At 40.9% G+C, this 18,183-nt stretch overlaps 1 long non-coding RNA gene across 1 annotated transcript in view; it reads left to right on the forward strand.

Annotated features, from left to right (window-relative positions):
* The window catches only part of LOC140952108 (uncharacterized), a 29,658-nt gene that overhangs the window by 9,666 nt on the left and 1,809 nt on the right, over positions 1 to 18,183 (forward strand). Inside the window, exons 5-6 of the long non-coding RNA XR_012167333.1 lie at positions 2,905 to 2,956; positions 4,362 to 4,428. This is a non-coding gene — a long non-coding RNA (uncharacterized lncRNA). The remainder of the gene's footprint in view (positions 1 to 2,904; positions 2,957 to 4,361; positions 4,429 to 18,183) is intronic.

Genomic DNA, 18,183 nt, shown 5'->3' on the forward strand with positions numbered 1-18,183 from the left:
TGTAGTATACATCGCATGCATATCGAAAACTTATGCTATTTCTTCTCCTATTTTATTTAACATTGGTCTTGACAAGTCTGCCACAGCGTACTAGGGTCAGAACATAAAATTTTCAGAGTATTCCATTGACGATTTGCAACAAAGAGTACAGTTTTTTCTGCAGTAAACAAAAAGGAATCAATCAATGGCATATCTGTGCATGCGTCGTAAATTAAGATGTATCTTAGAAGGTTTAAGCTTACGCAAAGTTATCAGAAAACCAAAGTAAGCTCTTGTTAACGAACCACGATATCAAGAACAACATACCTTTCTGCAATGATCCAGCTGAGTTGCTGACTTGGAAACATGCTTTTTGTGAAGAATTTTGCAATTGATCACTGTCTCTCGAAAATAACATGGGTATTATTGAAAGACAGTCTTTCTATTTACTAGTGTCCGAAAGTAAAGAAAATATTCTGTTTGCATCGCTGTGTTGCTTGTGAAGTCCGCGTGAATTTGAACTATTCAACGGAACTTCATTTTACAATTTTCTATTGGTTGAAAAGCCACACGTGACATTGTAAATCAAATCGCGCATGTGCTAAAACCACGGGGAAGCCTGGGAAACAACAAACATGGCGGCTAATCTTGCGATGGAGAAAGTGCACTCGTTTGAGTCGAAAAAGCGGTTATTTTCAGCATTGATTAGAATATTCCAGTGCATTTGAAGTGTTAGAAGCAAGAGAAAAACTTAACATTGTTCCTTCAAGTTGGGAAACCTTTGAGAATTTAAGGAAATGCTGGCCTTCACTACATGAATCTAAGTTGCGACTAAATACGTGTTGTGGACGTTGTTGGATAAGCTCAGGTACGGAAAGCTGATTGAACCAAAGACAACTTGAGCAAACCAAGAGCATGCCAGTTGTTTGCTTCAAGGTATCATTAGTTGAACGAACGGTATCAAAAGAAAACTCAAAAAGCATGCAAAGCAAGGAACTGTTTACATATTCAAGTGGACTTTCAACGTTTCAACGAGGAACGTTACAGTAAGAAACAAAACATCCATCGTATATGTTAGCAAAGTAAGTTTTCTGATGGAGTAATAAAATTAAGTCCGTTTTGTCCTCAATGAAGATCTGTTGAAAGAATGGTTTAATTCTCAGGATTTAGCCCTCCCCACTTAACAAAAATCATGGTACACATCTTTCTGGGTGGAAACTCAAGTGGTAAGATACACAACCCACAAATTTAGATGAGACAGTTAATAAAATACGTAAATTTATATAGCATGTTCTAGCAAACAATGAAGACAATGATATTTGTAAAGATGCACATGTGGATCGGATACTCGAAAGGTTTTAATCAAGCCAAATATAATGAAGATTGTACAGTGTATTCAGGGGTTTCAAAATGTTTTGAAGTAGGCGCCAACTCTGGAAAAGCAGGCGGCTGTAACAATCGTGATTGTTTGTCACAAGCTAATTGTTATGACCAGCGCAGCCAGCGATATACAGTCGAGTAGCCAGCAGAACCCTAGTCTCCAGCTTGTTTTGAAACCCCTCTGTATTTAATAATAATTAATACAGTTATTGACTGAGAGATCTGGTTGCAAGCTAGATCATGAAAAGAGCGTTGAACGTTAATTCCAGTCCTCTGCTTTTCAAGAGGGTCCCTCTGGGGCTTGGCACTTTGGTATATTGGGGTTCGCCTTTAATGGTGATGATGATGATGATTTGTAACAGCACGTTTGTTGTGATCACTTGCCTTAAAGGTCTGACGCATTAAAGTACAGTGAATTTTCTCATAGTCAACTTAGTTTGATATTTATCAGCTATGAGCCATAGAATGCTAGATGTGGCATGGCATGAAATTTAATTTTGCAGTTTTTATGAGCCATGAAATGTCTTTCGTGGGGTATTCACTAGAAATTCATGGCACTTTCATAAAAATATGGTTCATAGTGGTTGCATTTTACAAGCCCTGTAAAAAATTCACATGCTCACTCTGACATGCCTAAAAGTGTTCACATGCCTATGAAAAATTTCACATGCATAGCATCTACTATACATGTGAAATTTGAAGTTCACATGCATGACAAAATTGTTTCACATGTATGAAAAGATTTCAAATGTAAAAAAATGCATGGGAAAAAAGTTCACACATATGACAAAAATTTTTCACATGTATTACAAAATTTCACACACATATCAAAAAGTTCACATGCATGTGAAATGCTGATGTGGTGAACTTGTATTTTTTCCAACATTGATTTCACATGGTACCCTTTTTTCACACACTTTTCACACCCTTTTCACACGATTTTCACACACATAGCCCTAGTAGTGCAATGGCCAGCAGAGTAGAACGCCTGAATGCCTTGTTGATTTGCGATATTTGTGAATGCTTTTGCAACGAAACAGTGGCTATTTGTTGCGAAAATGTACTATATTTACGGGAAAAAAATCTCCATGCAACTCTCAAGGTATGAAAAAACATAGCTTGTTAATAGATTTTTCAAAATTTTCAAAAATTATGTGCCATGATGGTTTTTTAATTATGCAAATTATGCGCCCAGAGCCAAATTATGCGATTTCACATCTGCGCATAATTCCGGAAGCCCTGAACAAAGTAATATGACAGGTAGACACTCTGCTCCTATTTTGTTTTGTGGCAGGGGAGGTGGGGGGTGGAGGGAAGACAGCCTCAAGAAAAAAAAATGTGACTTGCAAAAAAAGCCAAGTTTAATACATCTTATTTAATTACATCTTGAATTTTAAGATGTAATTGAATAAGATGTATTAAACCTACTCTACTGTTTCCTTCAGTTAAACACAATGTTCTCAACTATGTGGGACGTTTCTGTTTTCATTATTACATGTACATGTATAATAATGTCATTATAACTGCAGTTATTTCCTTCATCAGATGATGTCAAGCAAGCTCAGGAGAAGACCGTGATGGGTTGGACTAGGAAATGGTAAGCTATAAAATTCTTGTGCTGGGTTTGTGTCTTGCATACACTGTGTATACTTTAGTTTAAGGAAAATTCATAATTCCAAGTCACTATGAGTATTTATGGTTGTGTTCATGATCTATCTAAGATGCTACTACTTAAATGACCAATAATGATATTCTCACCATTTTTATACCATACATGTAGCTCCATTGTTCACTTTCAAAAGTGCCAGTTGTAAAGATGGTTTTAGTGAATCTCATTACTTTTGCAATGAGTAGCCTGTGTTGCAGCCAGCCCATGCATGGTCTATACCATTAGTATAGTCTGTCTGCAAGTTAGTGCCACAAAGCTCATTCTGATATTCAGCATAATTGTTCAGATACAATGTACAATATATGTGAGCATTTCTTAATATTGGCAGTTTTCATATGGTTTTTTTTATGCACCTCACGATTGGTCCAATTCTTACTTGCGCATGACAGTTGGAAGTTGGCAAAGAGCATTTACAGTAAACAATGACTGAGCAGTTTGAACTTGAAAGCCTTCTTCCTGAACAAAAAAATATTTTGAGGGAATTCCTTCAAGGGCAGAATGTGTTTGTAAATTTTCTGACTGGTTTTCCAGTGTCTTCTAAACACAAGAGATGCACTGCTGTGTATTCTGAAATTGCGGCGACACACACTAGTGCCAATACAAAATTAATCAGGAAATCATGATACATCTGTAACATTCTCAGAGAAAAAACACTACTGACATGAAGTATTTATGTTCCTGAAGGCATTTCAGAGAAAACCAAGCTGAAACTAAGGTTACATGTATTTATCTGCAATAAAAGCTTTCAAGGCCTTAACAGAGATAAAAGAACACCATTAAATTAATTCATCTGTGATCATATCCTGTCAGAAAAACCTACAGAAACATAAACCTTACAAACTGATTACTCAATAATATGTATGGAATAGACCGGCTTCATACCTCTAAAGTTGAGACTCAGATTAACCATCAGTCAAAGTTCAGAATACTCCATGCACTGCCTTATCTACAGTAAAGAGAAAGCAAGGGAGAGCTCCTTAATCTTTCTTGTCATGAGCTATGAGTTGTGTTTGGCCTGTCAACACATTATCCTAATTCGGGTTAATCACAAACTGCATAAAAAACCAGCCAATCTCTGCTTTAAAGAATTTTTAGAGTCTCTGTGATACAGGCTAGTGATGAGCATGCAACCTCTAGAGCATTCCACTATTGAAGAGTTTTAGCTTCTGGTCAAAAACTGTTAAGATTTCACTTTGAGATTAAAAAGATTGCCTTTAATTAAAACCTAATAATTGATATTATTCTCATAAATATAATACAGAGTAGCTTTTAATGAGTAACATAATTCCTGTCAAAAACATTTGATAAAACGTTATTTTTTTTCTTGGTTTAGGTGTCATTAGGTGTCCTGGAGTGGTGGTCGTAGAGAGGATGGGATGTCTTCTTATAAAAATAATGGGGTGAGTTATTTTGTTATTATTTCAAAGTTACATCTTTGGGATAATATTTTTCTGACTAAAGAGAACAATACCAAGCTTGTGCATAAATTTTCATTAAAAGATCAGATAAATGCAACAAACAACAAGATTTTTGTTAACAAAAGATTAAGATTTACATTATTGAATGCCCTACAAATACTGTAGCTAATTATTAAACTAATCTTAAGGTGATGTCAATTTATAAATGTACTTGTTACAATACCAAAAAATAATGCAATAACTACCATTAGATGAAAATTTCTAGTACAGTGATATTTTGATATTTGAACTAGATGAAAAATTCATTTTAACTAGCGGTACACTGTAATAAGTACACAACAAATTATCAGGTTAATTTCTCAAAAAATCCTAACGAATGAGTATAACATTCATTAAACTATCTTGATTATGGGAAATTAAGGAGAACTTGTTTACTTTTTCTTTAAATGAAATTCGATTTGAGAGTTGTAACAGAAAGTGGAATGGAGTTCCAAATAGCCACCCCAATTCTAGTAAAAGACTTTTTCATTGTTTCAATTTATTCGTTTTTAGACAATCACATAGGTATAATTATTTTTTGTACTGATGAAAACAGTGAAGTGACCACATGTATACTGACTCAGTGTATATGTACATGCTTGTCCCAGCAAAACAGAATGAATACATGTAAGTGACTAGCTGCAGAAACAGTTCAGATGAGACAAACGAATAGACACATCAATCATTGACCTTGTGTCCAGTAAATCCAGATTCAACAAAAACAAGTTTTAAAAAAATAATAATGAAAACCACAAGGAGTAATCAAGTAGTATATATATAATATATAGAACCAGCAAATACCATTCATGTACAGAACAGGGAGAAGTTTTTAATTTCCATAAACACACAGAAGGACAACCAGTTTGTGCCACGCTCATGACATACTGTTTATTTTATTTTCACATTTGTTTTACCAAGCTTAAAATTTACCGTCTTTCATTCTTTCACCATGCAGTATGATCTTGACATTGCTGATCTTAGCAGTATGCAGGACACCTGTCAAATATGAACCTAGTATAATGGCCATGCTCTCCATGAGTTCTCTATAGCTCAAGTGGATAGAGTGCCCACTCGGTGTTTGGGAGGTCATAGGTTCAAATCCTGTTTTATGTTTGTCGCACACTTCTGACATGCTAACTATTTCATTTCACAATTGCTTCATCGAGCTTGAAATTTACCACCTCTCATTCGTTCACCCATACAGAACAATCTCTATATTGCTGATCTGATAGTCATCCTTAGTCATCCCAGTCACCCCTGGTCATCCCTTGTCATCCCTAGTCATCCCAGTCATCCCTAGTCATCCCTAGTCATCCCTAGTCATCCCTTGTCATCCCTAATCATCACAGTCATCACTAGTCATCCCTAGTCGTCCCTAGTAATCCCAGTCATCGCTAGTCCTCCCTAGTCATCCTAGTCATCCCTACTCATCCCTAGTCATCCCAGTCATCCCCGTCTTCCCAGTCATCCCTAATCATCCCACTTATCCCTACTCATCCCTAGTCACCCCTACTCATCCCTAGTCATCCGAGTCATCCGAGTCATCCCTACTCATGCCTAGTCATCCCTACTCATCCCTAAACATCCTTAGTCATCCCATTCATCCCTACTCACCCCTAGTCATCCCTAGTCATCCCTAGTCCTCCCAATCGTCCCTAGGCATCCCTAGTCATCCTTAGTCATCCCTAGTCATCCCTAGTCATCCCTAGTCATTCCGAGTCATTCCTAGACATCTCAGTCATCCCTAGTCATCCCAATCATCCCCAGGCATCCCAGTCATCCCTAGTTACCCCTAGTGGTCCCTAGTTATCCTAGTAATCGCTAGTCATACCTAGTCATCCCAGTCATCCCTGGTCATCCCTACTCATCCCTAGTCATTACAGTCATCCCTAGTCATCCCTAGTAATCCCAGTCATCTATAGTCATCCCAAGTCATCCCAGTCATCCCTAGGCATCCCAGTCATCCTTAGTCATCCCTAGTCATCCCTAGTCATCCCTGTTCATCCCTGGTCATCCCAGTCATCCCTAGACATCCTAGTCATCCCAGTCATCCCTAGTCATCCCTAGACATCCCAGTCATCCCTAGTCATCCCGAGTCATTCCTAGACATCCCAGTCATCCCTAGTCATCCCTGGTCATCCCAGTCATCCCTAGACATCCCTAGTCATCCCAGTCATCCCTAGTCATCCCTAGGCATCCCAGTCATCCCTAGTCATCCCTAGCCATCCCTAGTCATTCCTAGGCATCCCAGTCATCCCTTTACATCCCTGGTCATCCCGGAGATCCCTAGTCATTCCAGTCATCCCCACTCATCCCTAATCATCTCAGTCATCCCTAGTCATGCCTAGTCATCCCAGTCATCCCTAGTCATCCCTAGTCATCCCAGTTATCTCTAGTCATTCCTGGTCATCCCTAGTCATCCCAGTCATCTGTAGTCATCCGTAGTCACCCCAGTCATCCCTAATCATCCCTAGTCATCCCTAGTCATCCCAGTCACCCCTAGTCGTCCCTAGCCATCCCTACTCATTCCAGTCATACCTGGTCATCCCTAGTCATCCGAGTCATCCTAGTCATCCCTAGTCATGCCTAGTAATCCCTAGTTATCCCTAGTCATCCCTGTCATCCCTAGTCATACTTAATGATCCAGGTCATCCGTTGTCATCCCTAATCATCCCAGTCATCCCTAGTCATCCCCACTCATCCCAGTCATCCCTTGTCATACTTAATCATCCAGGTCATCCCTTGTCATCCCTAATCATCCAAGTCATCCCTAGTCATCCCCACTCATCCCAGTCATCCCTAGTCATCCGTAGTCATCCCAGTCACCCCTAGTCATCCCTAGTCATCCCTACTCATCCCAGTCATCCCTGGTCATCCCTAGTCATCCGAGTCATCCCAGTCATCCCTAGTCATGCCTAGTAATCCCTAGTTATCCCAAGTCATCCCAGTCATCCCTAGTCATCCCTAGTCATCTTTAATCATCCTAGTCATCCCTTGTCATCCCTAATCATCCCAGTCATCCCTAGTAATCCCTACTCATCCCAGTCATCCCTCGTCATCCCTAGACATCCCAGTCACCCCAAGTCATCCCTAGTCATCCCAGTCACCTCTAGTCATCCCTAGGCATCCCAGTCATCCCTGGTAATCCCTTAGTAATCTCCAGTCATGCCAGTCATCCCTACTCATCCCTAGTCATCCCACTCATCCCAGTCATCCCTAGTCATCCCTAGTTATTACAGTCATCTGTAGTCATCCGAAGTCATCCCAGTCATCCCTAGTCATCCGTTGTCATCCCAGTCATCCCTATTCATCCCAGTTACCCCTAGTCGTTCCTAGTCCTCCCTAGGCATCCCAGTCATCCCTGGTCATCCCTTGTCATCCCTAGTAATCTCTAGTCATCCCTATTCATACCAGTCATCCCTAGTCATCCTAGTCATCCCTAGTCATCCCAAGGATATCCTAGTCATCCCAGTCATCCCTAGTCATCCCAGTCATCCCTAGTCATCCCTAGTCATCTCAGTCATCCGTGGTCATCCCTAGTAATCCCTAGTCATCCCAGTCATCCCTAGTAATCTCTACTCATCCCAGTCATCCCTACTCATCCCTAGTCATCCCAGTCATCCCTAGTCATCCCTAGTCATTACACTCATCTGTAGTCATCCAACGTGATCGCAGTCATCCCTAGTCATCCCAGTCATCCCCAGTCATCCCAGTTACCCCTAGTCGTTCCTAGTCATCCCTAGGCATCTCTGTCATCCCTGGTCATCCCTGGTCATCCCTAGTCATCTCTAGTCATCCCTAGTCATACCAGTCATCCCTAGTCATCCTAGTCATCCCTAGTCATCCCTAGTCATCCCAAGGCTATCCTAGTCATCCCAGTCATCCCTAGTCCTCCCTTGTCATTCCTAGTCATCCCAGTCATCCCTAGTCATCCCTAATCATCCCTTTTCATCCCTTGTCATCCCTAGTCATCTCAGTCATCCGTGGTCATCCCTAGTAATCCCTAGTCATCTCAGTCATCCCTAGTAATCTCTAGTCATCCCAGTCATCCCTACTCATCCCTAGTCATCCCAGTCATCCCTAGTAATCCCTAGTCATTACACTCATCTGTAGTCATCCAACGTGATCGCAGTCATCCCTAGTCATCCGTTGTCATCCCAGTCATCCCCAGTCATCCCAGTTACCCCTAGTCATTCCTAGTCATCCCTAGGCATCTCTGTCATCCCTGGTCATCCCTGGTCATCCCTAGTCATCTCTAGTCATCCCTAGTCATACCAGTCATCCCTAGTCATCCTAGTCATCCCTAGTCATCCATAGTCATCCCAAGGCTATCCTAGTCATCCCAGTCATCCCTAGTCATCCCTTGTCATTCCTAGTCATCCCAGTCATCCCTAGTCATCCCTAGTCATCCCTCTTCATCCCTTGTCATCCCTAGTCATCTCAGTCATCCGTGGTCATCCCTAGTAATCCCTAGTCATCCCAGTAATCCCTAGTAATCTCTAGTCATCCCAGTCATCCCTACTCATCCCTAGTCATCCCAGTCATCCCTAGTCATCCCTAGTCATTACAGTCATCTGTAGTCATCCAACGTCATCGCAGTCATCCCTAGTCATCCGTTGTCATCCCAGTCATCCCTAGTCATCCGTTGTCATCCCAGTCATCCCCAGTCATCCCAGTTACCCCTAGTCGTTCCTAGGCATCCCTAGGCATCCCTGTCATCCCTGGTCATCCCTTGTCATCCCTAGTCATCTCTAGTCATCCGTAGTCATACCAGTCATCCCTAGTCATCCTAGTCATCCCTAGTCATCCCTAGTGATCCCAAGGCTATCCTAGTCATCCCAGTCATCCCTAGTCATCCCTTGTCATTCCTAGTGATCCCAGTCATCCCTAGTCATCCCTTTTCATCCCTTGTCATCCCTAGTCATCCCAGTCATTCCTAGTCATTTCTAGTCATCCCTAGTCATCCCAGTCATCCCTGGTCATCCCTTGTCATCCCTAGTCATCTCTAGTCATCCCTATTCACCCCAGTCATCCCTAGTCATCCCAGTCATTCTACTCATCCCTAGTTATCCCTAGTCATCCCAAAGCTATCCTGGTCATCCCAGTCATCCCTAGTCATCCCTAGTCATGAAAGTCTTCCTTACTCATCCCTAGTCATCCCAGTCATTCCTAGTCATTACAGTCATCCCTAATCATCCCTAGTAATCCCAGTCGTCTATAGTCATCCCTAGTCATCCCAGTCATCCATAGTCATCCTTAGTCTCCCAGTCATCCCTAGTCCTTCCGAGTCATTCCTAGACATCCCAGTCATCCCTAGTCATCCCAATCATCCCTAGTCATACCAGTCATCCCTAGTCATCCTAGTCATCCCTAGTCATCCCTAGTCATCCCAAGGCTACCCTAGTCATCCCTTGTCATCCCTTGTCATCTCTTGTCATTCCTAGTCATCCCAGTCATCCCTTGTCATCCCTTTTCATCCCTTGTCATCCCTTGTCATCCCTAGTCATCCCAGTCATTCCTAGTCATTCCTAGTCATCCCTAGTCATCCCAGTCATCCCTGGTCATCCCTTGTCATCCCTAGTCATCTCTAGTCATCCCTATTCACCCCAGTCATCCCTAGTCATCCCAGTCATTCTACTCATCCCTAGTTATCCCTAGTCATCCCAAGGCTATCCTGGTCATCGCAGTCATCCCTTGTCATCCCTAGTCATCCCAGTCATCGTTAGTCATCCCTAGTCATCCCTTTTCATCTCCTGTCATCTCTTGTCATCCCTTCTCATCCCTTGTCATTCTAGTCATCCCTCGTCATCCCTAGGCATCCCTTTTCATCCCTAGTCATCCCTAGTCATTCCTTGTCATCCCTAGTCATCCCAGTCATCCCTATTCATCCCAGTTACCCCTAGTCGTTCCTAGTCATCCCTAGGCATTCCAGTCATCCCTGCTCATCCCTTGTCATCCCTAGTCATCTCTAGTCATCCCTTTTTATACCAGTCATCCCTAGTCATCCTAGTCATCCCTAGTCATCCCTAGTCATCCCAAGGTTATCCTAGTCATCCCAGTCATCCCTAGTCATCCCAGTCACCTCTAGTCATCCCTAGTCATCTCAGTCATCCGTCGTCATCCCTGGTAATCCCTAGTCATCCCAGTCATCTTTAGTAATCTCTAGTCATCCCAGTCATCCCTACTCATCCCAGTCATCCCTACTCATCCCTAGTCATTACAGTCATCTGTAGTCATCCGACGTCATCCCAGTCATCCCTAGTCATCCGTTGTCATCCCAGTCATCCCCAGTCATCCCAGTTACCCCTAGTCTTTCCTAGTCATCCCTAGGCATCCCAGTCATCCCTGGTCATCCCTGGTCATCCCTTGTCATCCCTAGTCATCTCTAGTCATCCCTAGTCATCCCAGTCATCCCTAGTCATCTTAGTCATTCCTAGTGATCCCTAGTCATCCCAAGGCTATCTTAGTCATCCCAGTCATCCCTAGTCATCCCTTGTCATTCCTAGTCATCCCAGTTATCCCTAGTCATCCCTAGTCATCCCTTTTCACCCCTTGTCATCCCTAGTCATCCCTAGTCATCCCTTTTCATCCCTTGTCATCCCTTGTCATCCCTAGTCATCCCAGTCATCCCTAGTCATTCCTAGTCATCCCTAGTCATCCCAGTCATCCCTATTCATCTCTAGTCATCTTAGTCATCCCCAGTTATCTCTAGTAATCCCAGTCATCCGTAGTCATCGGTAGCCATCCCTAGTCATCCCTTGTCATTCCTAGTCATCCCAGTTATCCCTAGTCATCCCTAGTCATCCTTTTTCATCCCTTGTCATCCCTTGTCATCCCTAGTCATCCCAGTCATCCCTAGTCATTCCTAGTCATCCCTAGTCATCCCAGTCATCCCTATTCATCTCTAGTCATCTTAGTCATCCCCAGTTATCTCTAGTAATCCCAGTCATCCGTAGTCATCGGTAGTCATCCCTAGTTTTTCCTAGTCAACCCAGTCACGGTAAGTCATCCCTAGTCATCCCAGTCACCCCTAGTCATCCATAGTCACCTCTAGTCATCCCTCGTCATTCGAGTCATCCCTAGTTATCGCTAGTCATCCCAGTCACGGCAAGTCATCCCTAGTCATCCCAGTCACCCCTAGTCATCCCTAGTCATCCCAGTCACCCCTAGTCATCCCTAGTCCTCCCTAGTCATCGCAGACGCCTCTAGTCATACCTAGTCATCCCAGTCATCCCTGGTCATCCCTGGTAATCCCTAGTTATCCAGTCAACCCTGGTCATCCTTTGTCATCCCTAGTCATCCCTACTCATCCCTAGTAATCCCAGTCATCCATAGTCATCCCAGTCATCCCTAGTCATCCCAGCCATCCCTAGTCATCCCTCGTCATACCAGTCATCCCTACTCATCTCTAGTCATCCTAGTTATCCTTAGTCATCCCAGTCATCCCTAATCATCCCTAGTCATTAGAGTCATCTGTAGTTATCCGTAGTCAGCCCAGTCATCCCTTGTCACCCGTTGTCGTCCCAGTCATCCCTAGTCATCCCAGTCACCCCTAGTCATCCCAGTCACCCCTTGTCGTCCCTAGTCATCCCTGGTCATCCCAGTCATCCCTGGTCATCCCTTGTCATCCCTACTCATCCTATTCATCCCTAGTCATCCCTAGTGGTCCCTAGTTATCCTAGTCAGCCTTAGTCATACCTAGTCATCCCAGTCATCCCTAGTCATCCCTAGTCATCCCAGTCTTCCTTACTCATCCCTAGTCATTCCTAGTCATTACAGTCATCCCTAATCATCCCTAGTAATCCCAGTCGTCTATAGTCATCCCTAGTCATCCCAGTCATCCCTAGTCATCCTTAGTCATCCCAGTCATCCCTAGTCCTTCCGAGTCATTTCTAGACATCCCAGTCATTCCTAGTCATCCTAGTCATCCTTAGTCATCTCTAGTCATCGCAAGGCTATCCTGGTCATCCCTTATCATTCCTAGTCATCCCAGTCATCCTTAGTCATCCTTAGGCATCCCTTTTCATCCCTTGTCATCCCTTGTCATCCCTAGTCATCCCAGTCACGGCAAGTCATGCGTAGTCATCTCAGTCACCCCTAGTCATCGCTAGTCATCCCAGTCACCTCTAGTCATCCCTAGTCATCCCTAGTCATCGCAGACGCCTCTAGTCATACCTAATCATCCCAGTCATCCCTGGTCATCCCTGGTAATCCCTTGTCATCCAGTCATCCCTGGTCATCCTTTGTCTTCCCTAGTCATCCCTACTCATCCCTAGTAATCCTTGTCATCCCTAGTCATCTCTAGTCATCCCTAGTCATTACAGTCATCCCTGGTCATCCCTAGTCATCCCAGTCATCCTTATTCATCTCTAGTCATCCCAGTCAAACTAATTCATCCCTTGTCATCCCAGTCATCCTTAGTCATCCCTTGTCATCCCAGTCGTCCCTAGTCATTCCTAGTCATCCCAGTTATCTCTAGTCATCCTTAGTCTTCCCTTGTCATTCCAGTCATCCCTAGTCATACCAGTCATTCCTAGTTATCCCTAGTCATCCCAGTCATCCCTATTCATTTCTAGTCATCCTAGTCATCCTTAGTCATCCCTAGTCATCCAGGTCATCCCTAGTCATTCCTAGTCATCCCAGTCATCCCTAGTCATCCCTAGTCATCCCAGTCACGTCTAGTCATCCTTAGTCATCCCAGTCATCCCTGGTCATCCCTAGTAATCCATAGTCATTACAGTCATCCCTAGTCATCCCTCGTCATGCCAGTCATCCCTACTCATCCCTAGTCATCCCAATTATCCCTTGTCATCCCAGTCATCCCTAGTCATCCCTAGTCATTACAGTCATCTGTAGTCATCCGTAGTCTTCCCTAGTCATCCCTGGTCATCCGAGTCATCGGTAGTTATCCCTAGTCATCGCAGTCACCCCAAATCATCCCTAGTAGTGCCAGTCACCCCTAGTCATCCCTAGTCATCCCAGTCACCTCTAGTCATCCTTAGTCTTTCCAGTCATCCTTGGTCATCCCTTAGTAATCCCTAGTCATCCCAGTCATCCCTAGTCATCCTTCGTCATGCCAGTCAAACTAAGTCATCCTTTATCATCCCAGTCATCCTTAGTCATCCGTAGTCATCCCAGTCATCCGTAGTCATCGGTAGTCATCCGTAGTCTTCCCTAGTCATTCCTGGTCATCTGAGTCATCTCTGGTCATCCCTGCTCATCCCTAGTCATCCCAGCAATCCCTAGTCATCCCTAGTGATCCCAGTCATCCCTTGTCATCCCTAGTCACCCTGGTCGTCCCTAGTAATCCTTAGTCATCCCAAGGCCTCCCTAGTCATCCTTAGTCATCCCAGGTTTGCTTAGTCATTTCTAGGTATCCCTAGTCATCCCTAGTCATCCGTAGTCATCCCAGTCATCCGTAGTCATCCGTAGTCATCGCTAGTCATCCAAATCATCCTTAGTCATCCCTAGTCATCCTTGGTCATCCCAGTCATCCCTAGTCATCCCTTGTCATCCCAGTCATCCCTAGTCATCGCAGTCATCTCTAGTCATCCCTAGTCATCCCTAGTCATTCCTTGTTATCCCTTGTCTTCCCAGTCATCCCTAGTCATATCACTGTGTAGAACCCGTTATCATCAAACATCATATGTAGCCTTTTTGGAAAGAAAATCAAACTTGGCAGAAACTTAAAAATTTTCACCAAAATCATAAATTAAATTAGCCCTTTATAGTGTAAAAAAGCTAATTTTTGACTGTGTTAAAAGGTCATTTTTGTGGCCTAGAAAGCCTTCGTTTCTACTTAGAACGTCATCAAACATATTTAAGTGATTTTAAAAAACAACCTTGGGTTAATCTCTTTGGAGAAATTTTTGGACAGTGTTTATACTCTACAAAGACTTCGTTTCTATCTAGAACATCATTAAACATCGTATCAAGGCCTTGTTGAAAGAGAAACAAATTGGGAAGAAATTTAGTCAACCATGCTAAAATTAAATTTTGTTGAAAATGTTAATATTACATTTTTCTTGTCTAGAAATCCGTTTTTTTCAATCTAGAGCATTGGCAAACGTAAGTCCTTCCCAAAGAAAAACAAATTCGGAGGAAATTTCACAATTTTGACGGAATTCATGGCTTAACCAATGTAAAAGAATGTAAATTTTTCAACTACACTGTACATGTATGTTAAAATGACATTTTTATGGTCCAGAAAACCTTCGTTTCTATCTAGAACATCATTAGACATCATATCCAGGCCTTTTTGAAAGAAAAGAAATGCGAAAAATATTACAAATGTTGACCGAAATCATGGGTTAACCTCAATTGAAAAATGATAATTTTTCTACTATGTTAGTAGCTCCTTTATCAATAGAGGCGCATTGAGCTATGATAACTATTCAACATAACCTTTTTGGGTTTTAACGCCATTTCTACCAAACTTTGGAAAGAACTACAGATATCATTCAGCAATAATATGAAATATTCCGATTCCTCGCAGAATTGCTGCTCATGCTTATTTTGTAGTCATAAACAAAGGTTCTTTAAGGTTCGCACAGCCTTGAAAGGTGCTTGAATTCCATTTTCCCTTGAAAAGTCCTTAACTATCTGTGAAAATCCATGAAAAGTCCTTGAAGTTTCTTCAACTTTTAATGCAGTGGCCTGGAAAGAGTTTTTTGTTGCTTTTTGGTTGTCCAAGACAAGATATAAATCACAGCTCAGAGAATTTAAAGGTTATTTACATTAAGTGCTCTATGTTTTATGCAACAATGAACTATCAATTTAAGACCAGTGAACTGAAAAATGTAGAGAAGTTGGTGAAGAAAACAGTCCAAGCCTTGAAGTCTTATTAGAATGGACTGGTAATGTGCATTTTTGTACAATCTGTGAAATTATGTTCCTAGTAGGTGGTCCTTGAAAATCTAATGCGGTCCTTGAAAAGTCCTTCAAAAATGGTTGCAATTTTTTGTATGCACCCTGTAGTCTTGGCGGTTCCACCTGGGCTCTGGTACAAGGCAGTTAATCTTGCATTGGAAGCAATGCATACGAGTAAAAACTGATGAAGATGCATTGTAATACATTGAAATTTATGTAGCAGGAGTTTTAGCCAAAACTGCTGAAGGATATTCCAAAAATGTCTAGGAACAAGTCATTCAACTTCAGAACAAGGTTTGGAGCAATTTATAGTGCTTCTAAAACTAAAGAGTACTTCTCAAGAATAGCGTGATTTGCAATCGGCATTGGTTATAAGACTTAGCAAACATTAGAATTACTGGTCTCGTAAATTCACTTTAGTGGCTCATTTTTCCTCAGAGCAATTCGTTTCAAAGTTCCAAAACAATGATTTTCAGTACACTGAATTTCAAAGAACTTTTTAGTTCTGGACTTGTGCCTTAACGGTTTTATTTCATACTTATTATGTCAATAAATGCTGATACCAGAAATTTCAGTGAAAAATATCAGCAAAATTTTGTACTAGACTCAATTTTTTTAACAGTAGGGTCCCTTTAAGAGCTTAGCTGTATTCCAAAACATTTTTACCATAAATAAAATTGGATTATTTTATCATCATCATCATCATCATCATCATCATCATGGCGATTACAGTAGATCAGTGTAAGCCAGACACACACCACACACCACCTCTTTCAAAGAAAAACAGACTCAGGAGAAATTTAAAGTTTTTGACCAAAATCATGGGTTAAACTCTTTGGTGAATGCTAATATTTTGGACTATGTTAAATGACATTTTTGTAGGCTACAAAGCCTTCTTTTCTAGCTACAATACCATCAAAGAGCATATGTAACCATTTTTGTAAGAAAAAGATACTCAGAAGAAATTTCATTTTTTTACCAAAATCCTGGGTCAACCCCTTTGGAAAAAATGCTAATTTTTCGACTATGGTAAAGTGACATTTTTGTACTCTAGGACGCCTTCTTTTCTTTCTAGAACATCATCAAACATTATCTTAATCCTCTTCAAAGAAAACCAAATTGAAAGGAAATTTTAATTTTGTGTCTAAAATCATGGAAAGATGCTAATTTTTCGACTATGGTAAAACAACATTTTTGTCACCTAGAAAGCCTTGTTTTCTAGCTAGAACATCGTCAAGCATCATAAAGCATCATATGTTTTTTGTAGAAAAAGAAACTCAGTTGAAATTTTCAAATTTTTCACCAAAATTAACCACTTTAAAAAAGGTTACTTTTTTCCATTATGGTAAAGTGACATTTTTGTACTCTAGAAAGGCTTCGTTTTTATCTAGAACGTTGTCGAACATCATCTCAGTCCTTTTCAAATTAAAACAAAGTGGAAGGACATTTTAATTTTTTGACTAAAATCATTGGTCAACCCCTTTGGAAATAACTATTTTTTTGACTATGGTAAAACAACATTTTTGTCATCTAGAAAGCCTTCTTTAACTAGATAGAACATCAGCAATCATCATATCCAGGCCTCTTTCAGAGAAAAATAGTGTCAGAAGAAATTAGAAGTTTTTAACCAAAATCATGGGTTAACCCCTGTGGAAAAATTCTAATTTTTCGACTAATATTTTTGTAGTTATGAAAAGCCCTCTTTTTGATTTAGAACGTCATCAAACGTCATATGTAAGAGTTAATCAAAGAAAACATGCGTCGAAGAAATCTCGAATTTTTGACCAAAATCATGGGTTAACCCCTTTGGAAAAATGCTAATTTTTTCGACTATGTTAAAATGACATTTTTGTAGGCCACAAAGCCGTATTTTCTATCTAGAACAAAATCAAAGAACATAAATAACATTTTTTTGTAGAAAAAGAAACTAAGGAGAAATTTCAATTTTTTGACTAAAATTAAGGGTTAACCTCTTTGGAAAAAGGCTAATTTTTTTCGACTTTGTTAAAATGACACTTTGGTAGTCTAGAAAACTTTCTTTTCGATTTAGAACACCATCAAAGAATATACCTAATATTTTTTTGTAGAAATTTTCAATTTTTTGACCAAAATTATGGGTTTCCCCCTTTGGAAAATGCTTATTTTTTCCACTTTTGTATCATCGAAAAAAAAAACAGGCAGAAACAATTCTTAAATGTTTTACCAAACTTATGGGTCAACCATTTTGTAAAAATGCAAATTATTCAACAGTGTTAAAATGACATTTTTGTAGGCTACAAAGCCTTCATTTCTAGCCAAAACACCATCAAAGGACATTTCAAACCTTTTTGGTCAGAAAAAGGAACTCAGAAGCAATTTCACTTTTTTCACCAAAATTCTGGGTTAACCCCTTGGGAAAAAACGTAATTTTTCGACTATGGTAAAGTGACATTTTTGTAGTCTAGAAAGCCTTCTTTTCTATCTAAAACATCCTCAAACATCATCTAAGTAATTTTCAAAGAAAGCAAATTGGAAGGAAATTCAAATTTTTGGACTAAAATCATAGGTTAACCCATTTGGAGAAATGCTAATTTTCGACTATGATAGAATGGCATTTGTGTAGTCTTGCAAGCCTCCTTTTCTACAGTGTATCTAGAACATCATCAAACAACATATGTAAGCTTTCTTGACGGAAAGGAAACTCATTAGAAATTTTCAAATTTTGAGCTAAATCATGGGTTAACACCTTTGGACAATGCCATTTTTGTTGTTAAAAATGATAGGTTTTTACTCTAGGACGCCTTTCTGTCTCTAACATCTTTAAACAATATGTATCATAGAAATTTCAAT

This window comes from Porites lutea, chromosome 11, assembly GCF_958299795.1.
Source record: "Porites lutea chromosome 11, jaPorLute2.1, whole genome shotgun sequence".
Taxonomy (NCBI): Eukaryota; Metazoa; Cnidaria; class Anthozoa; order Scleractinia; family Poritidae; genus Porites; species Porites lutea.